The following is a 10,267-nucleotide window of genomic DNA, read 5'->3' on the forward strand; positions in this document are numbered from 1 at the left end:
GCAGTAGGGTTCCCTTTTGGCCACATCCCTTCTAGAATCTGGTGTTATTAGATTTCTTGATTATAGCCATTCTAACTGGGGTGAGGTGGAATCTCAATGTTGTTTTGATTTGCATTTCTTTTATGGCTAGAGAGGTTGAGCATTTCTTCATATGTCTATTGGCCATTCTTATTTCCTCTTCAGAGAAGTTTCTCTTTAAGTCTTTAGCCCATTTATTAATAGGGCGGTTGTTTCTTTGAGGATTTGTTTTTGGAGATTTAATTTTTTTGAGTTCTAAGTATATTTTAGATATGAGGCCCTTGTTTGTTGTATAGCTAGTGCAGACTTTCTTCCAGTCTGTAAGCTTTCTATTGATCGTACTATCTATATTCATTGTCATGCAGAAGCTCTGCAGTTTCATGCAATTCCATTTGTCCAACCTTTCTTTGATTTGCTATGTTTCTGGGTCTTTCTTAAGAAAATGTCAGCCTGTGTCAAGGAGCCCTAGAGTTTCTCCTATTCCTTCCTGTAATGTTTTCAGGGTGTCTTGCTTTTACTTTGGGGGTCTTTTATACATTTGGAGTTGATTCTGGTACAAGGTGAGATACAAGGTTTTAATTTTAGTTTTCTACAGATCTTTAACCAATTTTGCCAGCACCATTTACTGATGAGGCTGACTTTCTACCATTCTATTTTTTTTGGCTCCTTATCGAAGATTAGTTGGTAATAGGTCTGTGGGTTCATTTCTGGGTCTTCAGTTCTATTCCATTGGTCCTAAAGTCTGTTCTTGTGCCAGTACCAAGCTGTTTTGATTACTATGGCTTAGTAGTAGAGTTTGAAGTCTGGTATTTATATTCCACCAGCACTGTTCTTTCTACTAAGGATTATTTTTGCTATTTGGGGTCATTTATTGTTCCACATGAATTTTTGGATTGCTTTTTCTATTTCATTGAAGAATGAGGTTGGGATATTGATGGGTATTACATTGAATTTGTAGATAGCCTTTGGCAGTATTGCCATTTTCACAACATTAATCCTCCCAATCTAGGAGCATGGGAGATTTTTCCACTTCTTTAGCTCTGCTTTAATTTCCTTTTTCAGGTTTTGAAAGTTTTCATCATAGAGGTCCTTCACTTCTTTAGTTAAATTAATTCCTAGCTATTTTATTTTTTTGTGGGGCTATTACAAAAGTTGTTGTTTTCCTGATTTCAGCTGTCCTCTTCTCATTATTAGCATACAGGAAAGCCATTGATATTTTAAAGCGGTAGTGGAATGTACATATTTTAATAGTTGCACTTTTGTAAATCACAGATGTAGTTTTTATATTTTTTGTAAAAATATTGTACAGAAGGGTTACAGTTACATGAGTAAGGTAATGAGTACATTTCCTATGAGCATTGTTACCTCTTCCTTTGTTTTTTCTCTACCATCCCCATCTCCCCAATTCCTCCCTCCATCCCTCAAAAGCCATTGATTTTTGAGGATTAATTTTTTCTCTTTATTTTTATTTTACTTTATTTTTTCCTCCCCCCAACCCCCTCCTGCACCAAAGTTGTAAAGTTCGTTTTCGATATAACGACTTGTACATCTCATTGTTGCAATGGGTCCACCTGTATCCCTATTTAAACCATTTGTTTTTCCCCTTCCCCTCCACAAATTATACCAACATTAAATACAGTTAAAGCAGGGGTTATACTGTGGGGGAGGGACATACAAAGCAACAAAGAAATAATCTTATAAATATGTTGGAAACAATCACAAGAAAGAAAAAAAACATTTGAATACATATCTTAGGGTTCATTTCCCTAACATCACCTTATCTGACCTTTTCTGCTTGACTCAGACATATACTAGATATTGCAAATAAGGGAAACCATGGGACCTATGTTTCTTTGGGCCTGGCTTACTTCACTTAATATAAATTTTTCAAAGCCTTTCCATTTCCTAACAAATGGGGCAATATCTTTCTTTCTGATGGAGGTATAGAATTCCACCGTGTTATATATACCACATTTTCTTGATTCATTCATCTACTGAGGGTCATCTGGGTTGGTTCCATATCTTATCTATAATAAATAATGCTGCATAGTCTGAGGTTTAATTTTAACGTGTTATTTTGACAAAGTTTTGGATCAGCTGGAGTAACTTGGGAGTGGAGTCCATGTGGTTCTTTAAATACAAGATAATGTCATCTGCAAAGAGGGAGAGTTTTACTTCATCTTTCCCTATTTGTATCCCCTTTATGTTTGCATCTTATTGCTCTAGCTAGGCAATCTAATACTAAATTGAAGAGGTATGGAGAGTGGACATCCTTGTGTCATTCCTGAGTTTAGAGGAAATGGTTTTGGCTTTTCACCATTAAGTATAATGTTGGCTGTAGGTTTGTCATACACAGCCTTTATTATATTGAAGAATGTTCCTTGGATTCTTAGTTTTGCCAGATTTTTCATCATAACAGGGTGTTGGATCTTTTCAAATGCTTTTTCTGTATCTATTGAGATAATTATCTGGTTCTATCCTTGTTGATGTAATGAATTACATTGATTTGCATATATTGAACCAGCTTTACATTCCTGAAATGAATTCCATTTGATCATGGTGTATGATTTTTTTTTGGTGGCTTGTTTAAGTCAACTTGCCAGAATTTTGTTAAGAAGTTTTGCATCACTGTTCATGAAAATAATGCCTCTAAAGTTCTCTTTCTTTGATGAGTCCCTCTTTGGTTTTGGGATGAGGGTTATGCAAGAGTTTGGTAATGAACTTTCACTTTCAATTTCATTGAAGAGTTGGAAGAGTATTGGTATGAATTCTACTTTGAAGGCCTTGTAGAATTCAGCTAGTCCTGGCATTTTCTTGCATAAGAGGTCTCTTATTGATGTTTCTATTTTGGTGCTGGATATGGGTCTGTTAAGTCGGCTTAACTTAGTTCATATTCTCAAACTTATTAGCATAAATGTTTGAGAAGTATTCCCTTATAATGTTTTGAATCTTGGTTGTTTCTGTGGTGATGTTTCCATTCTCATCTCTAAGTTTTTATGTGGGTGTGTTCTCTCTTTTTTTTCTGGTAAAATTTGCTAAGGGTCTGTCAATTTTGTTAATTTTTTTGAAGAACCAACTTTTTGTTTTATTGATCTTTCTATGATTTTTTTGGAGATTCCAATTTATTTAATTCGGATTTAATTTTAATTATTTGTTTCTGTCTACTGGATTGGGGTTTGGCTTGTTGCTCTTTTTCAAGGCACTTCAGGTGCATCATTAAATTGTTGGTTTGAAATCTAGGAGAGCATATTTATAACAAAAGACTTATCTCAGACTTTTCTCAGACTTATCTGCTTGGGAAGGTTTTAAATGGGATTTTCAGACCTCTACCTCCTAAGTAGCTAGATATTATATGTGTGAGACAGCAGCACCTGGCTGTATTTGTCATTTTCTTTGGAGACACATTAACAAGTAATAGCATCATCATTAGAAAAATAATAGCTTACATTTAAACCATAGTACATATGATATTTTCAATGTAACTAGTCAATGCCTACACACTGACCAGGGTTGTTTCATGTTCTTGTGTGCACATGTACAGAACAGCTCTACAGAGATCAGTTTTGCTACTGAAAAACTGCAACATTAGATTTCTTTATATGGGTAGGAGGACAGGTCACTGGTTGATTATGTATTGGACTCCCATACTTGGGGCTTTGAAGTATTTGGGGGAAAATTTTGCCTATGGTATGAGGTAGAGTGTCTAATTCATTCTTTCATAAGAAGAACCATCAGACTTGTTTTGGTTTTATACATTGATAGTCGTTTAAGTCAAAGCTTCATATTTTCTAGTAAAGCCCTCTACTATGTGAGCCATGTTCCAGCCTTAGTTCATTTGTTTGAATGTAGAGAAGTTTGGCATCTGTCAAAAAGATTTTTTTTTCTGGAATGCTTGCAGAGACTCAAGTATACATGAAAATATGAGAGTATTTCTGGACTTTCTGCTGTATGCTGTTGATCTGAATATTCTCATGGCCAGTCTTGATTACAGTGACTTGTACTAAACTTTGAAACCAGAAAAAATAAAAGAAAGATGCTTAGTTGTGACACTAAAGAACATTTGTCAATGTTACTGTTTACTTGAACTATTAGAATTTTAAATTACATATTTTTCTAAAATTTTGAAGATTTGTTATTAAATATGGTAAGCACTTTTCCTATGTAGGAAAAATAATAATGAAGGCATTTTGTATAAATTTTCATGCATATAAATGTTTTTTATCATTTACCCTAAATATAAAATATAGAAATATTTGTCCAGTGTGAACAAAATATTAAATATATTTTAAATATTACAGATTATGAGCCTCTTCTGATTATTATCAGGACTTCTTCAAGCAGACCCCTCCTAAAGTACTAAACATATTACTTACTGTGTTTATATAATTTATACTGTTATGTTATATTTCCCTCAATGAAACCATTTCTTTTACTGCATTTATGTTATCTTTTTGGTGAAAATACCATACAGAGGGGTTACAATTACATGGGCAAGGTACTGAGTACATTTCTTATCAAGCATTGTTGTCTCCTCCTTTGTTTCAAGCAACTATTATTTGTTTAAAAAGAAACTTGTTTTAAAATTTTGGTTTGCAAGCTACAGATCACCTAGATTAAAGCCTATATTATATAGATTAGTATTGAATAGAAAGGAAGCTACTCATATTCTGAGGACTGAACTGTATTCCTACACTCACACAGAATAATTTAGGTATTGATTTAATAAATTAGAGTTTACAGATAACTTCACATGATTCACAAAAAGTTAAAATTTTCAGTATGCTTTTATGCTAATTATAGTAAAATCATAACTTCATTGCCCCTTCCTCTCTGATTTTATAGGATTGCTAAACTGAGTGATATAAAATACCTATAGAACTAAATGTTTAAAAAAAACTCACAGTTTACATTCAAGGATCATTTTGTCCATGTTCCTTATCTTCTAATTTGTAGCTTTCCACAATAATTGATTACAAAAATGATGACAATGATCTTCCTACAATCTCCTCAATCTTTCAAAAAGATTGTAAAATAGTCAGTATCATTGTGCTTTCTAAGAAGGGGAACAATACTAAGACTTCTCCAAAATATATTCTGCAACAACGATTACAACATATTGAAAGTGTAGTTAACTATATATATATATATATATATACATATATATATATATATATATATATAATAACTTACAGAATTTTCTAGACATTTTGTAGGGTTCCTGAAAGATCAAGTATACAATCAAATTAGCAGCTCATTTCGTATCTGTCATTTCTGAACATTGGTGAAGGAATCAGTACCCGCACCGATGCACTCTTAACCTAAGGGACGGATATTCAATTGGACATTTTTCTCTAGATAATAAATTGCTACCTTATGAAGAGAATCTATGCCATCTATACAACCTCACCCCAATGATCTCTACTAATATTTTAAGCATTTAAACAACTCAGCAGCCCTTTGGTATACTGGATATCATCGTAATTGTTGTACTCCACTAGTGTGTAATAAAGGTCTTCTTTCTTAACAATTTGCAAGCAATGGTGACACCAGCTTAACTGTAATCATGCTATTCTTTTTTTTACAATAAAAATGCAGATATTTTGGGAAAATGGAAATGAACCAAATTGAAACTGGATTAGAAAAGGGTCTGAAATTGTCCTTTAATATTCTCCAAAGCTTGAGGTTTTATTTACATGGGTCTCATCCTTCAGACCTCTAATAGCAACCTGGAGTTGAGCAGGCACATGGTTTCACTCCCCGTATCATTCCCAGCCTCCATTTAAGACCAGTTCATAAATCAGCAAAAAGTCATCTCTGGTTAATAACCTGGAAAAAGACAAACTCTTGTATAAAAGTCCTTTTGTACATGGCTCTCCTACACCATCTTTTGTTTCTCAAGTGTTCATGTGTTTTCATTAATAGTCATAGTGAGCTAGTTTGATTCATCATAGAAAACTAGTCTTTTACTTTATGGGATTTACAATCCAAGGACAACAACAACAGACATCCCTCAATGACTTGCATGTATAAACACTTACTCTGATAATAGTACAAAGGAAAAATGATTAGTGGTGGGAAATCCTAATACAAAAGAATCTGTGCTGGCCAGGGAGTTACATAAAACTTCATTAAAATGTGGTGCATAATTTGTGGTTGAGAGATAACTATGTGTGAATTTAATGAAGAAGAGAAAGAAAAGATCCCCCTGCTTTTTTTTTTTAACCAGTCATGAGGTTTGAACTCTGGACCCTTTTTCTGCACTTGTTTTGCTCAAGGCTAGTGCTCTACCACTTGAAGTACAGGACTATTTCCGACTTTCTCTGTGATCTGATTGGAGATGAGTCTCAAGAACTTTCCTGCCTAGGCTGGCTTCAATCCCAAATCCTCAGATCTCAGCCTTCTGAGTACCTGGGATTACAGGTGTGAGCCACTGACACCAGGCTAGAAAATATTCTTGATAGAAAATTGTTTAAAATTGTGTAAAATCTACATGATGTGAAGGATCATGGAAGATTTTAGCCATGACTCCAAATGACTCTCCTAGGAGGGTAGACAAGAGGACAGCTGGAGAGGTAGACCTAATTCACATATTTTGAATCATTTTATCTAATTATCCTGAGGTTCTTTGATGTAATAAATTTAAGAGGAAGAGAAAGATTTTAAAGGATTTTTCTCATAACCTACCATTACACGGGTATACTTATAGTTTCAGAAGATCTCTCCTGTTATAGTGACAAGATAAACAGTCACTCTTCTACCATTTTCTGCCCAGTCTTCCTAATTTTTTCTTCTCTGGAAGCCTTTCAGCTCAAGGAACACAGGAAACTTCAATTACATCTCTCCTTTTTAATACACAGAGTTACCCTGTGCCAGGGGCTGACCATTGATTCAGAGCATTGCTACAAAGCAAAATGCAACAACTCATGACAAATCTTCCAAGTGATAGGCTTGGAAACCCTAGCCAAACATTCTGACACAGAGGCCTATCTTCTGTAGTGGTTAGGGTATTTCAGAGGCACACTCACATCAAACACACTTTTTAGTGTTCACAGTTTATGTCCTACAAACGTAGATGACAACTGGAAGGCTTTACTTCTGTAATCTTTCTAGTCTCTGAGACATATCATTTTCAAAGTTCAATATATGTGTCAGAAATTTCCTCTTGTCCTTTAGTCCTCTACTGATATTTATTTAAACAGCCATAACTTCCTTCCGGTAGAAATGGATTTCCTATTACTGTGGGGACAACAGCCATTAAGCTACCCAGTAAGCACAAACAACACTTAAGGGTCTATATAATCATTTAACCTTAACTCCTAATTGTGTCCCTTATAATTCTTTTCAACATACCTAAGATACTGGGAATTTTGATACTTACGTTGTTGCTATGCTGTTGGTCTTAGATAATAAGATCTTAAGAGGAATCAGTTTAGGAGGTTTTACTTGAGACATAAAAGCAAATATTTAGAATATATTTCCACAGGATAAATATCAATAATTAAAAACACTATTCCCTACATATTCATTCCAAATATATTTTTTCACTACCTGCTATATATGTCAGTTCTGGTACTATTTCCTTGATTTATCAATATGTGTCCAGTATGTGTCTGTTCAAGAATAGAGAGAAGATGAACTTTGCTTAATCTTGCTGTCATTCCTGATAGAAAATGTGATCCGTTTATGTAATTTAAATTAGCAAAAGCAACAAACAAATCTCATATTGGTCTTTGTCCATGTTCAGTTGCAGCTGGGTTAGGAATTTTGGCTCAAATAACCATTTTAGTGAATGTTGTAACACTTTTTATAACTCCAACTCAACACTAGTTTTAGAGATTTCTCACAGCAGGAGAAGCGGAGAATTGAATTAAGGCTACATAACTAAATACTTTTGTTTCTTGAGCTAGTCCTTTTCAGACTTTACTGAACAGTAAGTCACTGGTATATTCAACTCCATGTTGGTAGTAAAGCAAATTTCTCTATATACTGAGTAATGGGGAAAAAATAGTTAATGCTAGTAGTTTTTAATATTTCATTTGTTCTGAGGAATTTGAAACTTGGACATAATAATTATCTTTTAAAGCATGTTTAATTTTAGTTTTACCTAAATAATTTGCACAACAAAAATTATGTAGATTTTTTAACAGATAGAAATTCACTCTTTATATATGAATTCTATATTCCATAATCCTTATACTTTGGATGATTAACATTTTTAGTGCTTTTACTTCAATTACTCCAAGACAAAGCTTTTAAGTTACTTACTTTTGCAAATATGACTATTAGTAGTCTTACATTACAAGTGAGAACATTTAATTTGACCTAGGGCTTACAGCCAGGAAAAGCCAGGGTCAGTATTTGAAACAAACGAACTAAAAGTTTAATTAGTAGATATCCTAGATTCTCTATTTTATATTTTAATTTATATTTAAGTTAGGTTAAGCATCACAACTTTAATAAAGTTTTAAAAATATTGGTCTTCAAATGATCAAAAATTCCTCTCAAATATTTATATTTTTGTTTACAAAAACATTTTCATTTATCATACCAATGTCTTAGTACTCGACTTTTTTTTATTGTAAAAATACTGTACAGAGGGGTTACAATTACGTGGGCAAGGAAATAGACTTTATTAATTGAACTAAAGCCAATATTGTGAATATTTTAATTAAATTATTTATTAATCAGGTTCGCATCTCTGGTTTTGTTTTGTTTTTTGGTAGTGATGGGGTTTGAACTCAGAGCCTGGGCATTGTCCTTGAGCTCTTTTTGATCAAGGCTAGTAATCTACCACTTTGAGCCACAGTGCCACTTCGGAGTTTTCCAGTATTTAATTGGAAATAAGAATCGCACAGACTTTCCTGCCTGGGCTGGCTTTGAACAGCCATTCTCACATCTCAGCCTCCTGAGTAGTTAGGATTACAAGCATGAATCACCAAAGCCTTGCACATCTCTGGTTTTAACAGCACTGTATTACAAACTTTGTCTAATTGTTGATCTGCTTGTATATGGTCTATTATTTTTCATGAGAGCATCATTTCCATGATTAAATGCAGCAGACTTTCATTTACGTTTTCCTCTCCTCCCCCAATGTGTATGGGTACAGATATTAGGGTGAAAATACTAATCTAAAATTGGTAAAATCATGACATTAAGTTGAACTGCTAGTGTCTTTTTTCCCAAGGACTTTCACCTTAACTTCAGCAAGTAATTTTTACCATCACTTGTAACTAGTCTTCACCAGAATTTGTCTACTTCAGAAATTGTAAATCAAGTCATCTCACTCTCTCAGAACAATACATTTCCAATCCAGTTAACTTTCAGTCACTGATCTTGCCTTGCACATGCATCTAATGGGGCTATCCTAGTTTTGATGGTTTATCTTTTTCTGGAATTGATCACCACCCTCTTCTTATCTCTTTGTTCTCATCTGGCTTATATTTCATCATTCAGTATTTCAACCTTTCACTGATTACATAGAAAACTCGCAAGAGGTACTAACTCAGCAGTTCCACAGCTGAAATCAGAGTTACTACCAACATCTACACTCCCTTTACCCAAGCTAATAGCATCACCATCCATTTTGTTTTCCTGGCCCAATGCCTAAGTACCAGACCTGAATCTCTCAGTCCCTTGCCTCACACAGTTTATCAATTTCCCTTTTGATTGTACTTTCTAAATCTCTTTCAAATATATCTTCCCTCTGTTTCCACCCCAGCCATGCCCCAGATGGTAGCTTTCATAGACTGCTGCAATAGCTTTTTAAGTGGTCTCCCTATTTTCAGTCTTGTCTTCCCCTAGGCAATTCTGCAAACTACAGCAAGACTGACCTTTCAAAAATACAAATCTGCTCAAGTTAAACTCTTCTGCAAAACTCTATGTGATTTCCCATCGACTTTCCTATAAATTGGGAGTTCTTTAGCAGGCATGACTTGTGAGTCTTTCCAAGATTTTGTAAAGTATAATTCATATATTAATATCTCTCTAGTGCAGGCTACTCACTCATTCCCAGGTTTCAGTCCTATGAAAATTTCAATGTCTCTAAACTGCAAGACTTTTGAAAAAAATAATCCCAAGGCCATTGGATATTGCTGTGTGTGATAGGAAATTCTTCTTTTCCACTTCCAAGTTTCTAATTATTTCCATTCCTTTTGATTCTAGAATAGATTTGTTTCCTTTTCTTTAGACCCTTACATGTGATTTATATATTCTTCCCATGTAATGTAATGCAGACAAAATCTCCCCCAAA

The 10,267-nt window shown here is 34.2% G+C and overlaps 1 non-coding gene across 1 annotated transcript; it reads right to left on the minus strand.

The window, feature by feature from the left end:
- Nucleotides 1–5,907: 5,907 nt before the first annotated feature.
- LOC122113240 lies at nucleotides 5,908–5,972 on the minus strand. Its single transcript, XR_006148402.1, has one exon. It is a non-coding gene; the product is annotated as a small nucleolar RNA SNORD29 (small nucleolar RNA).
- Between the last annotated feature and the right edge of the window lie 4,295 nt (nucleotides 5,973–10,267).

Source organism: Dipodomys spectabilis, unplaced genomic scaffold (genome assembly GCF_019054845.1).
Source record: "Dipodomys spectabilis isolate Male_0828 unplaced genomic scaffold, ASM1905484v1 ptg000002l, whole genome shotgun sequence".
Taxonomy (NCBI): Eukaryota; Metazoa; Chordata; class Mammalia; order Rodentia; family Heteromyidae; genus Dipodomys; species Dipodomys spectabilis.